Source organism: Epargyreus clarus, unplaced genomic scaffold, assembly GCF_041222505.1.
Source record: "Epargyreus clarus isolate Ecla_fem2 unplaced genomic scaffold, WU_Ecla_fem_2.2 ptg000005l, whole genome shotgun sequence".
NCBI lineage: Eukaryota > Metazoa > Arthropoda > Insecta > Lepidoptera > Hesperiidae > Epargyreus > Epargyreus clarus.
The window spans coordinates 15,383,143-15,407,151 of NW_027332213.1; the positions used below are offsets into that span (position 1 = coordinate 15,383,143).

The following is a 24,009-nucleotide window of genomic DNA, read 5'->3' on the forward strand; positions in this document are numbered from 1 at the left end:
TTTAATTAATGCCTACAATCAATAAATCTACACAAAGCTATGTAATTAATATCTTCTATCCCTTACTATAGATATGTTGGATCGATTGGTATTCCACTCCACGGTAAACCGGAAAAATTTCTGTTTCAAAGCTTCGATCAAAACTGGTAAAGTGTGAGTTGTCGAATAAATTAGTGACCTGTAGGTATATCACCTACTACTAAGTAGTACCTACTACTAAGTAGTACCTACCTACTAAGTGGGTATAAAAGCAGTGATAGCCTAATGATTTAGAAACTCGGCCTCTCCAACGAGAGGTCCGAGGTTCCAATCCTAGGTTCAAAATCTCTGATTTTTCGAAGTCATGAGCATATTAGAAATTAATTATCACTTGTTTAAAACGGTGAAAGAAAACATCGTGACGAAACCTGCATTCCTGAGAGATTTATTTAAAAAAAATGAAAGATATGTAAAGTCTACCAATACGCACTTGGCCAGCGCGGTGGACTATAGCCTAATCCTTCTCAATCTGAGAGGAGACCCATGCCCAGCAGTGGGACGATAATGGGTTGATGACGAGGAATACTACAATCTTAGGTATGTGTCGATACGTATTTCTGTCAACATAGATTTTATTATTTAATTTAACTTAATTAAAAAGATATTATGTATATAATTAAAAAACCGACTGCTTAAAAATATAGCCCATGTCACGCCAAAATATAGATAAAAAGATATTATATAATTAAAAAACCGACTGCTTAAAAATATAGCCCATGTCACGCCAAAATATAGATAAAAAATATATTATGAAGTTGTAATAAGTGTTTAATTATTTAAATATGGTAAAGATCCTAGGAATCTGGTAGTAGACCTATTAAAAACAGTTCATAGAATTTCGTTTGAATAAGTTGTTTATAAATTTTTGATAAGAAAATTTACATTAAAAAAGGCAGTAATACATTTGTATTAATTGTTTTTTTTCTTTTTCAAAAATGTTGTAAAATACTAATTATTTTTTTCTATCGATAGAATAAATTTACTTTACAGAACGTTTCACTATGCGTGGCTTGTGGCTAATTTAGGGTTCCTTTCCTAAAGGGTGTCAACGAACACCTATTACCAACTAAAGTTTCACTATCCGTATATCTGTCAAACCCTACATCACTTAAACCGTATTAGATTAACATTTGAAATTTTATTCGTGTGTATTTAAATTTTAAAAGTAATAATAATGAAGTGACTACCAGTAGAGTAAAAAATATTTCGAATTTCTTGCCTTTTACTTAAGTTTTTTAAATATAATCTTTATATATGTATATATATATATATATATATATATTTGATAAGAAAATTTATATATATATATATATATATATATATATATATTTCTTACGTGCGTGTGTATGTCACTGAACTCCTCCTAAACGACTGGACTGATTTTGATGAAATTTATTGTGTGTGTTCAAGCGGACTTGAAAATGGTTTGGATTCACAATTAAGTCCGTGGGAAAAGGTTTTTTTAATTCGTAAGTAGTTGTTGATTTTTGATTGTTTCACATTGGATTCGACAGACTTCGCTACCATCGCAGTTTCAAATATTCTATCTATTTTTCAAACCCGTAAGTGATAAGGGTTGTTCACTCTTAACATTTTTTTTATTTATATGGCAACACAACGTTTGCCGGGTCAGCTAGTAGTTTTATAAACACCTATATAGGTGTTAAATATAGTTCGGTACTACGGAACCCTTCGTTTGCTAGGCAGAATCGTACTAGGCTTTTTAATTATCTTTGGCCTCGGGAGAATCTTAAACAACATTATTACGAACTATAGCACTCATCAAGTAATTATGCATAGAACGAGCCTTTTAAAGAAACTATCTCATTAAAACTTTATTAGTAGCACTTAGATATAAAGATACTTAAAATAAAAGTATTTACGTAAAAAATATCTTTATGAATCGACCTCATAAATCTACTGCTTGACATATATAATATGAGGCGTTTTATTCCTCACGAGTGGCGTATCTATGATTCAGATCAGGGGGTTACTATCATCTCTTAACACAATATTATTTTAATTATACTTATACCTTATTTCAGGAAATTTAACCTTTTAAGCAAAATATGACAATTTCAGTTGGTTTTATACAATGGATAAGCTAAAAATTAATAAGGGTTTACGTTTGTTCAACTGTGTATGACGGAATATTTTACTGTTTTAAGGAGGAAATAAAATTTCCTGAACTATGATGGTTTTTAAAAGATGGCGGGAGGCCCCCACTCAAGTTGGGACTCCTATTCTTTATGGAGTTGGTCATAAATGTGAGGTAGACAACACACATTTGCTTCTTCAGTCTTTAAAAAAATGAAACCTTAACAGTTCCTTTGATTTCCCCGAAGGTTTCTATAAAAACTGCAGAACAAAGATACATGTATGTTTAGCGATTGTAATTAAGTTAATTATACTTTTTGTCTTGTGTGCTTATTGGGTTGATTATAATTGTAACGAAAATTAAAGAAAATAATAAGTAAAATTAATAATTATGGCAAGGACAAGTTAGGACGGATGTGGGGTCGAAATGACCCCCAAAACTGTACCCTGAACGACATTCGTACCTTCTAGAAACTACATATGATATAAGGTTTTTTAAGATGCTAAAATTAATTGGATATGTTATAATTTACTCAATGTTTATATTAACATTTAAAAATCATAATTAGTAACACATAGCATGCTGCGATTACCTTTAATTATAAGAATAGTTATTATGCCAAAAAGATTCAATGTATACCTCATAATTGTGACATCTGTGTCTTATGTTGGTATTCCATAAATAAATAAATAAGTTCAAGTAACAGTAAATATGGATTAAAAAGATAGACGTGAAAGATTTGAAAGACGTTAGTACGGAACCCTTCGTATGTTGCTAGGATGGCAGTATGGGCCCAACAGGTCCCACCACCACATAAAGCAGTTATTGCGTTTCAGCGGAAGGTGTGGGTGCCGGCTGATCATCTTAGTCACCTTCAGGTAGCACCCCTGGTTCATTACAAGTTGGTTACGAATACCCATGTGCGGCAGTGACTATTTATCATCAGATGGCCTCAAGGACTCAACGTTTATGTGACACACGTTTATCCATGATGGTTACCTCAAATATAAACAGCCCTCACTCCCCGTGTTCACACTTCACACCCACCACATAAAACAATGCAAGTAAATATGTACCTAACTAAAATAAATCGAGGATCTAACTAAAAAAAAAAACATGTGAGCCGTCACGGGACGCCTGGCAGATGTGAAACATCGACATTATTTTGTAAAAGTAATATGCAGAAAAGAACATATTGTGATAGGAACTAAATATGTCATAATGATAAAATAAAATATTACGATTTTTGCGCACGGCATGCGTCGCCACGCCAGAAATCGGTTTTACGTGCGGCTATAGATGTTTCACATCAAAAATTTAACTAAAATGTTTACTATAATCGCAAATGAACGCATACCGATGTCCATAACTGGTGAGTCACAATAAAATTTTGAGTGGCTTGTTTAATCGGCGTACTAGGTGAGATTTGCCGTTATTGGCTAGCGCATACCTATGCAATGTCCATAGAGCAACTAACACCTAGAAATGCCGTTGAGGTAATAAATTGTGTTATATTAAATGTAGAAACGTGTGTAAAGTTGCAAGCTGATTACATCGTATCTGTACAACGGAAACTATAATAATATAATCTACTCACATTTAAATTTAGTCCAGAGTTTTGGAAGATAATTTACGATTTACGTAAGAATTTTCGAAAAGAGTTACAAGTTAACCGATGGCTTTTATGACATCTATGACGCACTCTGAATTACTTACACTGTAAAGTGGTAATTGAATTATTATGAATTACTTACTAAACATTTTTCGTATGTACAAATAACCTGTATTAGACATCATTGTATCTCACTATAACAAAAATAACTACATATAATAATTGCATATGGTATTCTAAATACACAAAATCTAAATGCACAAATAACACCGACAATTATTTGCACACTACACTGGCATGTCTATTAGTTATCAGCTCTGTGCGAGTACCGATCGGCATTCCTAAGCCGGGCTCCCACGAGCCTTCCCCGCGACGCCCCCCACCGGCGCCCTCCGGAAATACCTGCGCCGGCGCACCGAGCATGCAAAGCTAGCCTTAGGGGTGAACGAACTAACTTTAGGGGTCGGAAATTGTTAGAATCGTTGCAAGGTGAGTCTCCTCATAAATAAACACTATTTCTTGATCCAATTTACAACTTTTATTATTCCTGCCATAGATTAGTAAAGATACTTCGCCGCCTTGAAATTGAATGAAGCCACAAACGGCTTATTAGTAAGTTCTTTTTTTTAATTCTTGACAAATAAAAACATTTTTAGAGAAAATTTACGAATAAATAACAAATACTGCATAATTTAAGTAAATAATTATTTCAAATATTTTATAAACATCACGGCAGCCCGGAGACGTGGCAATTTTTTTTTTTACGCAACTATTTCAATTCTTACAAATGGGTATCATTTCTTGTTAGGATTGACTAATCTTTACTAATCTATGATTCCCGCGCAAAATACTCAAACGTCAAGTGTTCTTTTTCTTTTTTATGTTGATGCATACAATCGTGTAACATACAGCCAGTGACTATATAAATGGGCATTTATTATTATAGAAATAACACATGAAAATAACACAAAATAATTAATTAAATTCATACTATCATTTAATAATTTGAATATGTCTCTAACACTACAATATTTTTATTTTTTATCTTGTAATTGTAGTAGTTTGTTTTGTATTGTTTTGTTTCGATGCATAATTGTAGCTAATGCATGCATTATTTTCTTTTATTGGGTCGATTATGCATGAAACCAGCTGAGGTGAATGAACTAATTTTAGCCGGTCGGAAATTATTAGAATTGTTGCAAGGTTTTACAACTTTATTTGAACTTATTGTAATCTTGTCTCGTTGTGTGAAGGAAAATATCGTAAAGTAACGTTATTCATAAGCAAATAGTTAGCTACCTACTCTGGCTTATGCATAAAATGTTAAATGTGTGAATTATTATAATTATGTAGATTGTTATAAAATATTTACGTATTTTTGTATCATGTGTATAACACAGGCTTTATTTTTAAGCAATTATTATTTTCAACGTTGTGTTGCCATATAAATAAAAAAATGTTAAGGGTGAACAACCCTTATCACTTAGGGGTATGAAAAATAAATAGTAGCTGATTCTCAGACCTACTGAATATGCATATAAAATTTGGTGAAAATCGGTAAAGCCGTTTCGGACGAGTACGGTAGCTAACATTGTGACACGAGAATGTTATATATAAGATATTGTATGTTTTAATATGGATCCCAATTACGGCTTAAATCTTTTTTCGATATTGTCTCTTAACTTTTTGATAACAACAGATGATCTTATCAGTAGCAGATATTTTTCAAAAATTCTATTTAAACAATAAGACAGTTCTAAACATAAATACTCGCATAGGCCTGCAATACTCATTGGTGACATATCAGTAATGACTAGTGACGTAATCGTAGGTGGGAGTTCTGGATTCGACGCCGGTTAGGACATTAATATAAATTTGGGTGTCGTCTTGGACTCATTTCCCTGGCACATAAATTAGGCATGTTTCGATACTTATATAGAATAGTTTATGCGTTATTACAAAGTTTTTTTGCCAAAGATCAAAATATACAACAATACCTTCTAGAAATTGCCCATATTAGATTTTAAAAACGCAAAAGTTGTATAGATCGCATATTTGAAGGTGGTAGAACCCTTTGTGATTCGACTCCGGCGGCACCACCGCCACACATATTTCTACCTAATAACAGCTGTGTTAGGAGCTGCTGTGTTCCGGTTTGAAGGGAGACAGACTTTTTCGAGGCATTCCAGCTTAGTCCTCAGGGGTAGCGGCGCATCTGTGGCCAACCTCAGGTAGAAATATCTTATCTTATTTGGGGTTGATTACAGATGTCCATGGGCGGCAGTAGCCACTACCATCAGGTGGACTGCATGCTCGTCTGCTACTCTTACATTATAAAAAAAAAAATATTCACTTCACTTACCAACGACCCAGCTCACTTAATAGATAGTTTAACGAATTCCGTTAGAACGGAGATACATTACTTACAGGATAAACGCGATATCTCGTTACCGAGGCTTTCCATTTAAATTAACATTTCAGATAATGTTCTTACTGTTAACCTGTTTATCTAATGGTTTACGCAGATAAATCTTACTTTAATCTATCGATAGTTTTTTTTTATAATATAGGAGTAGCAGACGAGCATGCAGTCCACCTGATGGTAAGTGGCTACTGCCGCCCAAGGACATTTGTAATCAACCCCAGATAGGATTAGATATTCCTATCTGAGGTCGGCCACAGATGCGCCGCTACCCCTGAGGACTAAGCTGGAACGCCTCCGAAAAGTCTGTCTCCCTTACCACACCCTTCAAACCGGAACACAGCAGCGCCTAACACTGCTGTTATTAGGTAGAAATAGGTGTGGCGGTGGTGCCGCCGGAGTCGAACCGTAAAGGGTTCTACCACCTTTAAAATAACTTATCTATTTGATCACTAAAGTAACGGATAAAAAGTAAGTTACAGTTAAGAATTTCCAAAGGTGTTAATTAGATTATAGGAGTAGGTATTTCACAGCTCCTTTTTATCACTAAAGGTATAAAATCCTTACTAATCCTTACTAATATTATAAATCCGAAAGTAACTCTGTCTGTCTGTCTGGTTGTCTCTTCTTCACGCCTAAACCACTGAACCGATTTTAATGAAATTTTGAACAAAGATAGTCTGAGACCCGAGAAAGAACATAGGATAGTTATTATCCCGGAAATCCTACGGGAACTAGGGATGGCGATCTAAGATCGATTAATCGGAGAATCGATCTTTTGGACCAAGAAGTCGATTATTTTAATCGATATTAGTTAGGATTAAATTGTAAACTATGCATTTGATCAAGTGACAATCTTTAGCAAAGTTGTTGTGCATTAGCCCACGAAACTTTCAGAGTTGGTACGACCAATTTTCGCCAGATGGCGCCACTTTCATTCCAATGAAGGTACAAATTTACAGTTTTATGTATGTTAGTATGTCATATTATTTTCTTTGAAATGCGGACGAAGCCGCGGGCAATAACTAGTATTAAATAAATATTTCTTTCTACACTCATCTCGTCACACTATGATTTTTCCTGTCGTAGGTGTCATGGACACACACAAAGATTAATACAATAACACCCACACCCAGCAGCCTAGCACAGAATTCTAAATTCACCTATTTCACCTATATTCATATATGGCTAGGGAGCGAATCCGGAGCCTCAGTGTATCACACCTGTACTGCACCACAACGCGGATCCTCAGGTAAAAGATAAAAGATAAAAGAAAGTATCTAAATAAAAGGTTTCTTTATCAACCATGCTCTAAACATGTCATCACGCTATGTTAATCACTCTGAAATATAATTATTACATCGTTGATTAATGGACACCACCCATTCGAACCCCCGGATTCTAACTCGTAAAATTTTAAAATCTATACGTTGAATCATTGTCCGGCGCCATAGATGAAGTAACAAAATAGAATCCTAAACGGCATTCATTTTAAATATAAATTAGACTCTTAATAAAGTAAAATTAAAAGAAGAATGCATGATTATCGAACATTTTGAACAATGCCACTTTATATTTATTCGCTTTTTGTTCATTAAGGACTCTTAATATTTATCGTGAATTGAATATAGATAAGTAATTTAAATAGAAGTTCGTCAATAATATTTTTGTAATATATATTTTTTATAATAATATGAAATATTAGTAAATTTATGTTTCCCCAGATTATTCAAAAGTAATAATAAATATTTCACATTAAATCCATTAAGAAGTGAAGTAGAAGAAGAAACTAGCATAAGACAAACATACCCAAAGTTAACATTATAACCTTTCACACAATATATTAAATTTATATTATCATCAAAAATTACATTAGTCTATTTTATTACTCGTCTACGTCCAAACACGAGATTCTCAAGATCTCAAGTGTCGCATCAAACGCGCCGCATGATGTCACGTTATCCGATGTCACGTCGACCCCGTATAACTTATCTCTATAAAGAATTCAATCCAAAATACCCGATTTTATTTATCTTTCTCACTTACACATTACTGAAGATGAGTAAGAGGCATTACCATTATTTTGTATTAAAAAATACTTTTTTGGATTACATTTTTATTGAAGCGAGTTATATTTGTGTTCACAAAAAGTGATATGTAATTAATATTTTGAACGATGTATCGTGCTTACAAACAAAAACTGTTATGTGACTGAATATTAAAAAGAAGAAATGTTTATTTACTTTCTTGTTTGTGGACATCAAGATTTTTAGAGATTAGAGTAATAAACGAGCATGCAGCTTGATGGTGAGTGGTCACTGCCGCCCATAGATTAGTAAAGATACTTCGCCGCCTTGATATTAGCCACAAACGGCTTATTAGTAAGTTCTTTTTTTGAATACTTGACAAATAAAAACATTTTTAGAGAAAATTTACGAATAAATAACTAATACTGCGTAATTTACGTAATAAATAAATAATTATTTCAAATATTTTAGGGACATTTTAGCACGGAGACGTGGGAAAACTTTTTTACGTAACTATTTCAATTCTCAAAACTGGGTACATTTTCTTGTTAGGAGTGAGTAATCTTTACTAATCTATGCTGCCGCCTATAAACATCTGTGACCAATTCAATATGTTATAATATGAGTAGGTTCTGCCTGAAGCCGATCACAGATACATAGTCACTGCTAAGGACTTCGATGGTTGCTTATATGTAAGTCAGCCAGCATCCACACTGTTCCACGGAAACACAAAACTACTTCATGCTAGAAATCGATATGGCGGTGGTATCTCCATTACCCCATTTCACTGGCTCTACCAATTTTTAATAGACGTAAGCTAACACTTCAAAGGTGGCAGAACTCTTTGTGGTTCGACTGCGGCAGCACCACCGCCACACCTATTTCTGCCTCATAATAGCAGTGTTACGCGCTGTTGTATTCTGGTTTGAAAAGTGGTAAGGAAGATATACTCTTCCCAGGCGTTTCAGCTTTGTCCTCAGGGGTACCGGCGCATCTGTGGCCGATCTCAGGTAGGATATCTAGTCCTATCTGGAGTTGATTACAAATGTCCATGGGCGGCAGTATCCACTTACCATTAGGTGGACTGCATGCTCGTCTACTACTCCGATATTATATGTATAAAAAGAAACTTAAACAATAAATCGTTCATCTATCATTGACTCATTCGGAGATGAACCCATAACCCCGAGGACGCTCCATTCAATCGGCCAAAGACCGAACGATCAATATCCTTCGCAAATGCGTCAATTTTTAATTTAACCTCCGATCTGGGATAACACGGTTATTTACGAGCGAGATTTTATAACTTAACTAGATTCGAAGGGTTTATTAATCAAAACGGTAATAGAAAATTGTAGAGGAGTTTGGATTGAAGTAAAATTATATACTGTTTTCTTAACAAAGCTTGGCATAATGGTGTAACTGTTGTTTTTATGTTAGCTAGTGTTAAGGAGGCGATGGGAGCTGACAACATTGATGGAGTCGAGATTCGTGAAAACAATGTCGTCCAAATAAATAGCCACTGAAATTTTTGTCCGAAAGGGACTTATTCTTTAAAGAATTTCACGTTTTTTTTCGAATTGCTAGCACGTGGGGAAGGGTTACGGGATCAAACTACCCCCCTCATCCATATGTGGCTATAGTGTAATTATAGAAACCCACTAAAAACTATAAAAACTTTTAAAAATATCTTCTAGGCGTAGAAAACAATATCATGCATATTCATGTTTTGTTATAAAAAGTAAAGTGCAAAGAAAAGTTCAAAAACCTTTAAAAGTAAAACTATCGTGACATAAAATGCAATAGGTTTTGCAATGTGTTACATTTGGGGCTTAATGGCATTAATAATGGCTTACAAATGTCACTTGTTTACAAAAACGTAGTTGTTTTTCTAAAGTCAATATTCACTTGTCTTATAATACCCACAACAGTAGTTAGTGTACCATTGCAGCGGTTTTACACTATTTTTTAATGGAGTAGCAGATGAGCTTGCAGTCCGTAGTATGTGGCTAGTACTACTACTGGCAGCGCTTAGCACTACGAAATATGTGTAGCGGTGGTGCAGATGAAGTCCAACCACAGAGAGTTCTACCACCTTAAATATATCTTTAAATAGTTTACGTCTAGAAGCCAACACAGTAAATTTTGTAACGAGTAATTGTTATTAGTGTGTGTAAATATAAAACTTTGCAAAGAATTGCAAATTTTAAGGACTAATTTCTTTGTCTTCATATCGTCACTAAAAATGCTTAAGTGGCCTTGGCGTAGTAGACTTTTAGCCCATCCAGTGACGATATGATAGAGCAATTAGATTTTACTGAAAAACAAAATCACACGATTTTTGAGGAGCGTGAAATGACTGTAATTGAATTTGCCGATGCGCCGGTCAGCGGGAACTAATGAAACTAATGAAACAATGAGTTATTGAAGAGATAATTACTGTTATCGGCAGATGGCGACCACCTGCTGGTGAAGATTCAATGGTAGATTAGTCTAGGGACGTCGATTCCTCGTGCAAAAGATCGAATTGAAATCGAATCGAATCGTAGTCTGAAGAATCGATACACTAAAATATCAATCAAATACATACTAGAAAATCCATTTTTTAATTAATGATTTTTAATATATTTTATAGCTGCCCTGATTCGTATCGCTCAAATGTGATTTAAAAAAAAACACTAGTTTATTTTTTTCTGTCTATGTTTTGCATAATCGTAACAGAAAAATGGAATCTCGAATTGTGAATGAAGAATTAGGTTGGTTAATGAATCAATTATTTAGTAATTACTTTGTAAATTAAGTAATGACTTAGTATCGATAAAAAAATCGATAATCGATCTCAAATCTACATCCCTCGATTAACCTTATTGTCTTTTAGCTTTATGTTTAAAATCTTCCTCTCTATACGTTTGAGTTTTGATTTCTTTGCTTTACTCGAAAATCTATGTTTGGGTAGCTTGTTGAGATACACGATTCGTGATTTCAAAAATAGCTTTTTATATGTTGTCACGAATGTATTTATTATTTTTTTACGTGCCATCGTAAAATATCTAAAACTATAGAGCGAACTAATTTATTTCCTGTTACCATATAAGTATTATCTAAATTATCATAATATTTTTTTAGATAGTTTGATTGGCAAAATTTGGTAAACTTTGATTTTAATGATTAATGGATAATGTACGAGGGTAGCAGAAATCTACAGCTGATCTCAGCTGTGACTCTAATGCCCTGGGTCCAGGTATGAATATAATTTTTGGTGAACTACAGCGATTGTTTATCATCAGGTGATTAAATTCATTTTTGAAGGTGGTAGAACCCTTTGTGGTTCGACTCCGGCGGCACCACCGCCACACCTATTTCTGCCTAATAACAGCAGTGTTAGGCGCTGTAGAAATATCTAATCCTATCTGGGGTTGATCACAGATGTTCATGAGCGGCAGTAGCCACTTACCATCAGGTGGACTGCATGGTCGTCTGCTACTCCTATATTATAATTAAAAAAAATGTTCGTTTACAAAAATAGTACCAATTTTATTTCAAGCCCCATCGTTTCACGTGAAAAGATGTAATTCGAGCGAATTTTATGAGATTTTAACAATTTAATCAATTAATGGTGTAGAACAGTATATTTTGGAGGCGTGAAGGTGCTAAGCTCTTCTCAGTTATTTTGCTTCGATTCGGTTACGTGATGGCTAGGGTTGTCAGAAACAAATTATATAGATTAAATATATAAAAAAAGTGAGCATGAGAGTCTGAACATTTATTTATATTTACTAAATAAAATGCGATATATCCACGGATACTGTAGATTTCTGGCAAAACTTTATTTTCAAGATCAATGACCCTGTATATAACACTATTTTAGCCAAAATCTCGCCAAAAACGACTACACCATTTAAAAACAATAGCCAAAGACGTACAAAATTATAATAAAAGCTACGAATGCTTTTATAAAAAAACTCTGTTTAGTTTAATTTTAAAAGTTTTTGAATATATGAACGATAAAAAGGTTGACTATTATTATTTGTAACTTCACATTTCAATATTACTCGTATTTTGATGCTAAACATTTGGATATTCATTTAAATATTAAATGTATAAAGTTGAAATCTTTATATATATATATTTCTTATGTGCGTGTGTATGTCACTGAACTCCTCCTAAACGACTGGACTGATTTTGATGAAATTTGTTGTGTGTGTTCAAGGGGACTTGAGAATGGTTTAGATTCACAATTTAGTCCGTGGGAAAAGGTTTTTTTAATTAATTTTTAATTCGTAAGTAGTTATAGAATCGGAAACTATGCATTTGATCAAGTGATGATCTTTAGCAAAATTGTTGTCCAAGAGCCCACGAGGGTTTGGGAGTTAGTAAGATCAATTTTCGACAGATGGCACCACTGTCATTCCAATGCAGGTACAAATTTTCCGTTTTATGTATGTCAAATTATTTCTTAAAATGCGGGCGAAGCCGCGGGCACCACTAGTATAGTATAAAAACTCTCAAAAACAATATGTGCCATCACTAAGCAACCCTATGTGCAATATTCAAATTTTTTGCCGCGTCCGTCGATTACAGAAATTCCGCGGAGGTATTGAAGTGTGAAGCTGTAACGATTTTATTTGCCGCAAAAAGCTGTTGCTCTAATGGGTTGCCACCCTCGATGACATGTGGATTGCGCGCCATATTTGTTGTAGCCGTTGAGCGTCACTTTTTTATAATAATATAGGGGTAGCAGACGAGCATACAGTCCACTCGATGGTAAGTGGCTTCTGCCGCCCATGGACATCTGTAATCAATCCCAGATATGATTACATATTCCTACCTGAGGTCGGCCACAGATGCGTCGCTACCCTTGAGTACTAGCTGGAACGCCTCGGAAAAGTATGTCTCCCTTACCACACCCTTCAAACCAGAACGCAGCAGCGCTTAACGCTGCTGTTATGAGGCAGATATAGCTGTGGCGGTGGTGCCGCCACAGTCGAACCACATTTGAGACGAACTGCCTTTAGTGTTGATTACAAAGCTCGGTAGACATTAACAACATACAATCAAATACTTTACTTTAATTTCATAAAACTACATACCCAGTTCAGAGACAAAAACATCCGGTTCTAAATACAACCCTACAATAATACCCAGGTCATTTTATGTACCTGAAACATAAAGGACCCATTCAGAACCAAACCTCGGGATAACACTCTGTGTCGTTTGCTAAGGAAGTTATTTCGTTATTCCCACGGATAAACTATTCTTATTAACCAATAATACTGCCGAGGGTTTTCTCCGGTTTTATCCGGGTAAAGGCGGTTAATGGGCATGCTACAATCCGGGTATTATGCCCGGTCAAGATGCCGACGTAATACGGTCCATGTAAACGTCTTCCTGGCGCATTACCCAGTATAATAATAATATTGTAAGGTATCTATATTATTATTTGTTGTTGTAATAGGAAAACACGTTTCGCTAATATTTGCCCTCATAGTACGTTTCGACTTTTCGAGTTTTCCTACAGGGTTTGTTTTGTTAAGAAAAGTGAAACATTCTTATTTCTTGAATTAAAAATGTGTTGGTTATTAAATTGATAATGTTAAGTAAATAAGGGGTTATAATTTTATGTTATGAAAGTAAAATTCATCTTTACTTCGTCCTTTACAAAAAATAAAAACTTGAATTTTTAGATATACTTTGGTACCTAAATGTACTTCTATCATTTGGTTTATCTAAATATATATAACTCAAAGGTGACTGACTGACGTAGTGATCTATCAACGCACAGCCCAAACCACTGGACGGATCGGGCTGAAATTTGGCATGCAGGTACATGTTATGACGTAGGCATCCGCTAAGAAAGGATTTTGATCCATTCTACCCCTAAGGGGATAAAATAGGGGATGAAAATACTACTTCGTAAGGCGAACGCAGCCGCGGGCAAAAGCTCGTTTACCATCATTTTAGTTCTTCTCCAAGCCTAACTATGGCAAAAAATATAGAGACAGAAAACATGCTGAATATTTATATAGTACATATGTAACGGAAGTTAATGGGAGCAACTACAGCCGGTCAAGATGTCCGGTAATCCCGTGATCCGGATCCTCCCTCATCTCATCCGGCCTTATCGGACGACTGTCGTGCACACAACTGTTTGTGTTATTGTTGACCGCATGACTCGGTCAGCTTACCAGTCTGACACAGGAGTCACGGCATCACACAGCTATCGAAATAATTAATTTAGATTTCGAACATTGGTTATTTAAATAATTACTAATTTTTCAAATATTTTTGTATATGATTTAAAATCCATACTTTTCCTATGAAATATTAAATTACATCATGCTAGAAATTGGTGTTGCGGTAGTACCTCACCGGTTAAATTATATTGACTCTACCTTTCATTTGCCGTTCACAATCAATATGTCATCGCCCGTCTATTATTGTGATCTGTTTTCAAAGAACTCTAGCTTTCCTCCTGGAGTATTTCTTTACCATTAAATCAAGATTAATTAACCGAAATGTATAGCTTAAACTGTCCTACGAAGCACACATGCGAATACGAATGCAAATACGAATAACAGTACGATTTAGTTACCACAATAACGTACAGACATCTGAAAGTACTAATAGAAAACCAACCTATGAACTAACATATAAATAGACTGGGTCATCATAATATCTAACTCAATATAACCTTCATCTCAAAAGTAGTCACAGCTTATAAACATAAGCGAAACAATGTTAAATATTAAGAAGACCTCAAGACTAATGCAACCCTATTCGAACGCGAATGATCCCAATAAGTTTATCCCGGTCTCATGAGACGAGACTTAAGGGCATCTGTACCTATACAAGGATGCTAGAGATTTGTCTATTTTTAGATATAATGGAATTCTAAGCCCTAAAACCTAGGACCTAAATTTGCGGCTTGTTAACTTCGTGAAAATATTGGCAAATTTCTTTTGACGATGTCCATAATATTGTTTATATTACTCGTATAATTTATATCATTATGGTCCTATTGCTGGGCCCGGATCGCCTCAAAAAGTTAGAAGCCCACAGTACACCATGCTGGGCTAGTGCAGACTGGCAGATATTTCTTTTTCTAACTTTCAGGCAAATCGGTTTTCTTATGAAGCATTCCTTATTATAGCATAGCATCGTGGGTACCACCACCACATCCATTTGTAGCGTAAAGCATTTATGCAGTAGGGTGCAGAAGTTTGTGTGAGGTGAAAGGGTAGATGCCGTCTCACTTGCGTATCAAGTGATCATCCTACCCTTCGCAGTGACTAGGGCTTAAGATTTACCTGTGCTATAAAGACTTGATCTCAGTTATCTATAAGTGGCAGTGACCACCTTTTTTTTTTGTTTACGAGGGGGAAACCTTCAAAAGGTACCCGACGACGTGGGAGCGACGCCGGGTTATGTGGGATTTTTACCGCACTAAAACCCCCCCGGTGGCCGTCCTCAACGATTGTTAGAGAACTCCGGGATCTCCGAGGGAACACAACCGGAGTCCTCCAAGCGCGATGCCCCAATCGGGCTCTACCTTGGGGAAGCACTTTTGGCTCCTCCCACACCATCTAGTGTTTACGACGGTATGTGACCGCACATACCGCAGTCCTTCCCGGGGTTGCTTGCAGGACGGTTCGAGCTCTCACTCTTGCCGACCGCAACCCCGGAAGCCCTTTTAGTCGCTTCTTACGACAGGCAGGGGATACCGTAGCCCTATTCTATTCCCGAGACTACAGGGACAGGCAGTGACCACCTAGCATCAGCTGAACTGCAAGACCATTTGCTACACCAATCTATTAAAAAAGTCTATAAATTACCCTCACTATCAGCAAAAATCTCGTTCCTTGTAATCTAGAAACAATTTATCTAAACCTGACCTGACCGTTACCCCAGATTTACTCCAAATGCCTTCTTAGTATTTACGACTCTATGTCTCTACCGTCCCGACAGTCCCTACTCTACTGTACTGTAAGTTATGTAGAGAACAGATTACATTGAGAGTAAATGTTTTTGTAGAGGGTCGCGATTTAAATAATATTTGAATACGAAGTATTTTTAGCTTGGATATAAGTCACTTTCTTCGAGGCTAATGTACGAGTAAATAATAAATTCTACAGTCGGACTTCACAATGTCTCTTTTATTAGATTAAAGTAAGAAATGAGCACGCAGTCAATCTGATGGTAAGTCACTGCTGCCCATGGATATGTAGCTAGTACAACAGGAGTTCTATCTGAAGCCTAAACATCCTTCCACAGAAACGAAGAACTTCATGCTAGCAAAAGATGTGGCAGTGGTACCTCGGACATACTATAAGGTGGTAGAACCACACCACTTCTCAGGATGTTAATATGATGACAAACTATTCATTAATCACCGAAATAGTAATTGATCTCCTACAAACAGTAATTTTGCAATGAACAACGGCTACAGCTGAGAGTTCCGGATTCGATTCCCGTCGAGGTCAATGTCTGAGTATATTACAATAGGAATTTAAGATACAGCTGTAGAATAACAGTCTTGAATTCTTAATATTGTACACATAACGTAAGATTAATCTTCCGCTGACACAAAACAAATGGTACCCCGAGTCTACGGCAAAATAATAAGGCTTGCATCATATAACATGTAGCATATGGAGTGAGAAGACTAAGGGTCCAGATTTACGATTATATCCGCAGGAAGCGTTCCTATAAAAAGGGAGTGATTTAAATAATATTTATGTACCGCTGAACAGAATTGTTTCGATTTCGTTTTATATTGGATAGGTGAGATGAGGGTTACATTTTTAAAACGAATGAACGAAAGGAGGGACGGTGTGGTTCAATAGGAAACGTCCACCATCGAACCTTCTAGCGTGAAACAATTTTGCATTTAAATGTGGAAGGGTGTGGATGCCGACTGACGACTATCTTACTCCTCAGGAGTGCCTTCACGTCTGTGATCAGCTTCAGGTAGGACACCTGATCTACGTGAAGTTGGTCACAGATATCCATAGGTGACAGTGTTCATTTACCATAAGGTGGACTATCTTTATTACTTCAATAGTATAAAATCCTATGGCCACCGAGGATGGCCACCGGGGGGGTTTTAGTGCGGTAAGAATCCCACATAACCCTACGTCGCTCCCACGACACCGGGTACCTTTTGAAGGTATTCCCCTCCTAAACAAAAAAAAAAAGTATAAAATCATAACTTTAATTATAAATGCGAATGTAACTTTGTTTGCTTGTTCCTTTGTTCGTCTGTTTGCTAGACTTTAACGCCTTAACTGCATAACCGATTGTCATGAAATTTTGGACACTCATTATCAAGGGTTCAGTACCCTTACCAGGAGGTTTTACGTTTTGACAAATATGACTGTTTTGGTATTTGTTTACGTATTGGCCCATACGATTTCCTAGTTCTGACATAATCCGCTAGGGGCGCTGATTGGAATTTGTATGGGCAAATACGTAAACAAATACCAAAACATTCATATTTGACGAAACATAAAAACTCCTGGTAAGGCTACAGAAAGGGACATACGGTACCTTTTATCTCGAAAAAAGTGCAGTTCCCGAGGCATAGATTAAAAGTTAGTAAATAATAAAATCTACAAACCTAAGGGCCAAATACAGTCGTATACATAAAAGACACATCTGTCGCCACATGAAGATGGAAAAATAACAAACTAACGACCTCGGATGGCGACCGCCCTGGGGAAATGTTTTCCTAAGTGAGGGTCGTGGCATTTAAATACTTATCTACATATTTTATACACAATATTTCGTAGAGATAACGCAAAGCTTGGGCTGTTTTATAAGCTTGTCTGTACGGGTCCCGCGTACCCGCATTTACAAGTGTAAATGTTCAGAAGATTAGGGGTTTTAATATTTTTTGCGCGAAATCCTATTTTTATAAAGGTAACCTGAGTTACCCGTTATAACATCAGCTAACTGTCAGTGAAAGTTACTTCAAAATCGGTTCAGCAATTTCGAAGATTAGACAGAACGAACAGACAAACTAAAATTTTAATATTTTTACGCATTTAGTAAAAAAAAACAGTTATTTTGACGTTAGTAACAGACAATTCATTTTATTTATTTGTATAGATGAGTCCTCTCCATGTAATGTCAAATGGATATATTTTCTTTGTGGTTACCCCACACGTATCTGGAGTATCATCTTTACGTTTTTAAGGTAAGATAAGGCAAGATATGTCTAATATAACAGTGGTTGAAACAGAAACGTGAACGATCTGATTTACTCAGAATGATGAATAATAGTTTTTTTTTTATAATATAAGAGTAGCAGACGAGCATGCAGCATGATAAGTGGCTACTGCCGCCCATGGACATCTGTAATCAACCCCAGACTGTATTAGATATTCCTACCTGAGGTCGGCCACAGATGCGCCGCTACCCCTGAGGGCTAAGCTGGAACGCCTCGGAAAAGTCTGTCTCCCTTACCACACCAAAGTTAAAGGTGTATTCTACATAAATTGTAGTCTGGGGTTAAACATAATATATCCAAAAATGTTAAATGGTGGTGGTGTATATAGAACAGGAATTCTAGATGAAATTTAGCTGCTTTGCCACTGCTGTTAACTAAGACAGAATGTCTGACTCAGAAATCCTATTTTCTTACCTATACCTTAAACCAGAATAAGTGGTAAAGGTGGTTGAACCCTTTGTGGTTGGACATCGGCAGCACTACCATCACACCTATTTCTACCTAATAACAGCAGTGTTAAGCGCTTTTGTGTTATGGTTTCAAGGGGATGATAAGGGAAACATTTTCCGAGGTGTTCCAGCTAGTCCTCAGAGGTAGCGGCGCATCTGTGGCGGACCTTAAGTAGAAATTTAATCCTATCTAGGGTCGATTAAAGATGAGCGGTAGTAGCCCTTTACCATCAGGTATACTACATACTCGTCTGCTATTCCTATGTAATAAATAAAGTCGGTTGCAAGATAGAAATAGATGTGACGGAAGTGCCGATGCAAAGATTAGATATTTCTAACACCTTTAATAGATAAAGTTTAAACCTTTCTCAGCAGATCCTTAGACAAACTGACATTTGACTTGCATAGACCGTTTAGAAATCTAGATAGACCAGTGAAAGTAGCCGGTGACGTCACGCATTCTCAGACCTAGCCTAGCAATAACTTGCAATTATCTATCTCTACATACATATGAGAGAGTAAGGTGTTTGTTTATTTATTTTGTATCAAATTAAACTTATGGTTGGAAGGGTAACAGCCCTTGTTGTAATGAAACGTAATTAAGGTGTGGGTTGTTACATAAAAATAAAATTCCAAAAAGTTTTCGGGAGTTTGTCTTTTCCGTCTTCGAAGTTTCGTATTCCAAAAGTTAAAGTGACGTAACAATCCAACGAAGTAACTGCTGAATTTATTTTTGGAAGTATCCGTTTTTGGAGGTGAAGGATTACCCTTATGTACAAATATATCGTCCTTTCTTCGTAAAGCCCTTCTAAAAATGTACCGCGAGTGCATCAAAATAGATTTATTTAGAATCTACGGACGAAACTACAAATTTCGTTCGTATTTAAAACTCTCGAAACACAGCTGACCACATATTTGGAATCCGCGATAGAAGTTTTATAACAGAGGAGTCTGATGGTAAGTGGCTGCTGCCGTCCGAGTTATCAACGCGAAATAAAATTGGATTTCTGTCTTAGGTCGACTACAGACACATTGTTCCTATCTTGCCTGCCTTGCCACACTACCCCTGAGAACTAAGTTTGAATGCTTCGGCTAAGTATATCTTCCTTACACACCCTTCAAACCAGAACAGCAACACTCAATACTGCTATTAGACAGAAACAGGTGCGGCGGTGGCACCTCTGGAGTCGAACCAACAAAGGCTCTACCACTTTAAAGCTAAAACCTTCAACCGAACCAAAAGAATTCTACTACCTAATTGTCAAGAGTTAAACAGTGGTATGTTCTATCTAAAAATCATAATACTCGTAAACAAATTCCGTGTGATAATAACAAAATTGTAGAGCTCGTCATCGCTATATTTAACCAGGCATGCTTGTTCAGCTTGGTTGAATAATTAATTCCTCTGCGGTACTTTATATTTAATTGAGAAATTGGGTTAGGTCTTCCCTAAGCATATAGGTCTTAGACGGCATCTGTATCGTAAAGTGCATGGTCGGTGAGTTAAAGTTCCTATATATTTTGTTTATTTAAATGTTTATACTTAAACAGTAACGCCAAGGCGATTTCTCTACCGCGAAATTTTAGGCACATCAATATGGCATGAAAACAACAACACATAAATAACGTTTTTTACGCTCACAGCCCCCACAGGACTATCTGTAGATGTACTGACGCACACAAACATTACACAAAGACCCAGACCCGGGACTGAAATGTAAATTAATTATTGAGATAACTGTCTGGCCGGAGATTGAACCCGAAATCTACCGCGTTTCAGACCGGTATCAACTGCCTCGCAACAGGAAGTCAAGTAAATGAAACCTAAAAATATATGCTGATATATTTCCATGACAACGTTTTTGAAGATATACTTTCTAGGCTTTACTTACAAAATTCAAAGTTAGGAAATTTTATTTATGTAAGAAAAAAAATGAATATTACGAAACAACAAATTAATAGTACATTTTATGATGTAGAGTTATTGCTAATTAAAGTTTACAAAGAGAAAACGCATGCGATCTAGTAACTCTATATTTAAGAGTGACATAATGGCTTGTTGAGCTTGGGATAATTAATCGCTCTACGTAGCTCTACATAGTTATTTGTTAGGTTAGGTTATGTCTTACGCAAGAAAGCGGTAGAGTTCTGAAAATGGTCGGATTATGTTTCGCTGAGATATTGATACGGTTTTCACTTCGGAGTAAATAATCGATTGTAGGTATTGGTAGAGTCGTGATATATGATGTGAAACGTCTACCGTGTACTACAGATTTATTTCATTTTGTTTCAGAGTACTCTACACAACCTCCATATATGTACCTTCCATCTTAATTAAGGTGGTAGAACTTTTATTTGGTTCGTTTTCGAAAGCATACTCATGTTCGTCGCCCATTATCGCTCAAGCGACAAATTGTACTCCAGCACCGTAGCTGCTCAAACAACTTATCAGCAGCCTAGGCGACAATATAGTAGTTCACGTAACTATCACACAGGCAATATCAGCCACTGGGCAATCTTCATCATCAATAACAAAATCTCAATTTTTAATAATTTACGATCGAATTTTAACAACATGACAACCACATTAGAAAATTAATGTTTTTTTAAACCAACAGGCAATCAGAAACAGATTTTAAAATTCATATCAGTTTTTATTTGCCCTTTTAAACTCGCGAACGTTCCATGGGTATAAAATGGTTTTATTGAAATGGAAATCGCTAGTCGCGACTCGCGACAGAGCCTCCATGAAAGCAACGGATCCCTTTGTCCACAAAACTGGACAGATCTCGAACAATGTATGTGAAATTGCAATTTTCACACACCTTTTTATGAATAGAGGCTTCAAATTGTATGTTTTGAGCAAATAGTGTAGCTTTATATTGATAGATATCAGCTAATAGGTCTATTTCTTGTTAATTGTTGAGTATTTTATAGCTATAAAACATTATTTCTTATTTCAATATCCTTACTAATCCTTACTAATATTATACATCCGAAAGTAACTCTGTCTGTCTGTCTGTTTGTCTCTTCTTCACGCCTAAACCACTGAAACGATTTTAATGAAATTTTGTACAAAGTTTTATCCCGGAAATCCCACGGGAACTGGGCATGGCGATCTAAGATCGATCAATCGGAGAATCGATAGTTTGGACCAAAAAGTCGATTATTTTAATCGATATTAGTAGGGATTGAACCGTAAACTATGCATTTGATCAAGTGATGATCTTTAGCAAAGTTGTTGTCCATGAGCCCATGAAGCAGAGTTGGTACGACCAATTTTCGCCAGATGGCGCCACTGTCATTCCAATGAAGGTACGAATTTTCAGTTTTATGTATGTTAGTATGTCATATTATTTTCTTGTAAACGCGGGCGAAGCCGCGGGCAAAATCTAGTTGTGATATAACATATCCATGCATCATTTTGGTACTGCTATATACTTGGTCTGTATTTTTGTACATCTTTGTAAATTGTGTATTGTATCTTTAAAAAATAAATATTAGCGGTGTTAGTCCACGTTCGAAAGGTATAAACTAGCGAAATTATGTATACAAATAATTTTAAGTTACTTCTTAGGATAGCAACGCAGTTGTAGCCGTTGTCAAGTAGAACTCTATCCTCCTCTCTATCCTCTTTCCTCTCCTATCTGAGATTGATTACACATATCCATTAGTGGCACTTAGCACTAACCATCAGATGGACTGAATAATCGTGGACTTTCTTAAAACTCATTTATAGATCTAGTTACTTATAAAAGTACACTAAATAAGACACAATGCAATAACCTATTCGAGGTCGAAAAGAAAAACGGAATATCTATTAAAAAAAAATAAACATTGCAAAAATTACAAAACTTCCAAAAATCTTCTTAAGGCAGTAAATAAAGGGTTTATTTAAACCCTTACGTACCATTAGAGATTGGACCGCATCCACGGGACCCCTATCCCGCGATAATATTTCAGCAAATAAATTGGGTTTGCGAAAATAACCCGGGATTAGAATTGCAAATGGGTACGTGACTTACAAACTTATTAGGGACCATAATACTCTACAATCTCTACATAGGCCGTGAGTAATATTAGGCTGGAATTATTGTGGGGTCGGGCTGATTAAAGTATAAAGTTATTTACATGTTTTAAAGGTAATTCTGTCTATTTTCTAGTTAAAACGTTAACACTCCACGCCATGACCATCTGCGACCAACGAACCTTACCTTTCATAAAGAACAGAAGTTCTTCATGAAGCTACATAAATAAAGACGCTTTAGCTTACAGTAGGATTTCCTGTGACGTGGGTGCCATGGACACACACAAAGACGAAAACAAAAACACTCAGACCCATAACAGATGTCTAAATTCATCATTCAGATGTCTGTCTGACCGGGGATCGATCCCGGAACCCTCTGCGCGTCAGATGTATGGTGACGGCTCAGCCTCGCGGGTTGTCAAAGATGATGTGGTTTCACTTCTGAAGACTAAGATGGTTGCCTTATATGTAAATCAGCCAGCATACATACCCTTCCACCGAAAAGCACAACTGCTTCACCCTAGAAATAGGTGTGGTGTACCTCCCGGTGTACCTCCCGGTTGAACCATACTGTTTACTACTACTACTACTAGAAAATAAAAACGAACTAGACGTAGGGTAGATAGATTAATCTACCACTAGTACTTGTCAACGGTTTCTCCCCGCCACCTCAGTTTCGCCGTGACCACGATCCATGGAAGTGGGTCGAAATATCATCAATAAAGAAATTGAAAAACGCATATCGTGAGTACCCGTTAAATGATAAAATGTCTCAAGTCCGCGATAATTTTAGTCTAAAATCATATATGAACCATACTGGCTTAACCACCTTTCGCCAACTTACCAACTTCGGGCAAATCTACATCGTGTAAGTATACAACTAGGAACCATATCTCGTGTTCATTGAAGATACATTACTACCCTTACGTACAACTTTGAAATTTAATAACTAAACCCGTATTTACTTTGGTTCGGTCGTGAACACACAAAGCAAATAAATCTAGACCCATTTACATATTTAAACTTAGAACAGCTTCCCTTCAATGTAACTTTGTATCTAATCTAGTAAAATAATAAGTCCGTATATCTCAGGGATATTTTATATAA

At 36.1% G+C, this 24,009-nt stretch overlaps 1 protein-coding gene across 1 annotated transcript in view; it reads right to left on the reverse strand.

Annotated features, from left to right (window-relative positions):
• Positions 1 to 24,009, reverse strand: part of LOC140742407 (neogenin) — a 191,249-nt gene that overhangs the window by 94,557 nt on the left and 72,683 nt on the right. The gene's annotated exons all lie outside the window — the stretch shown is intronic.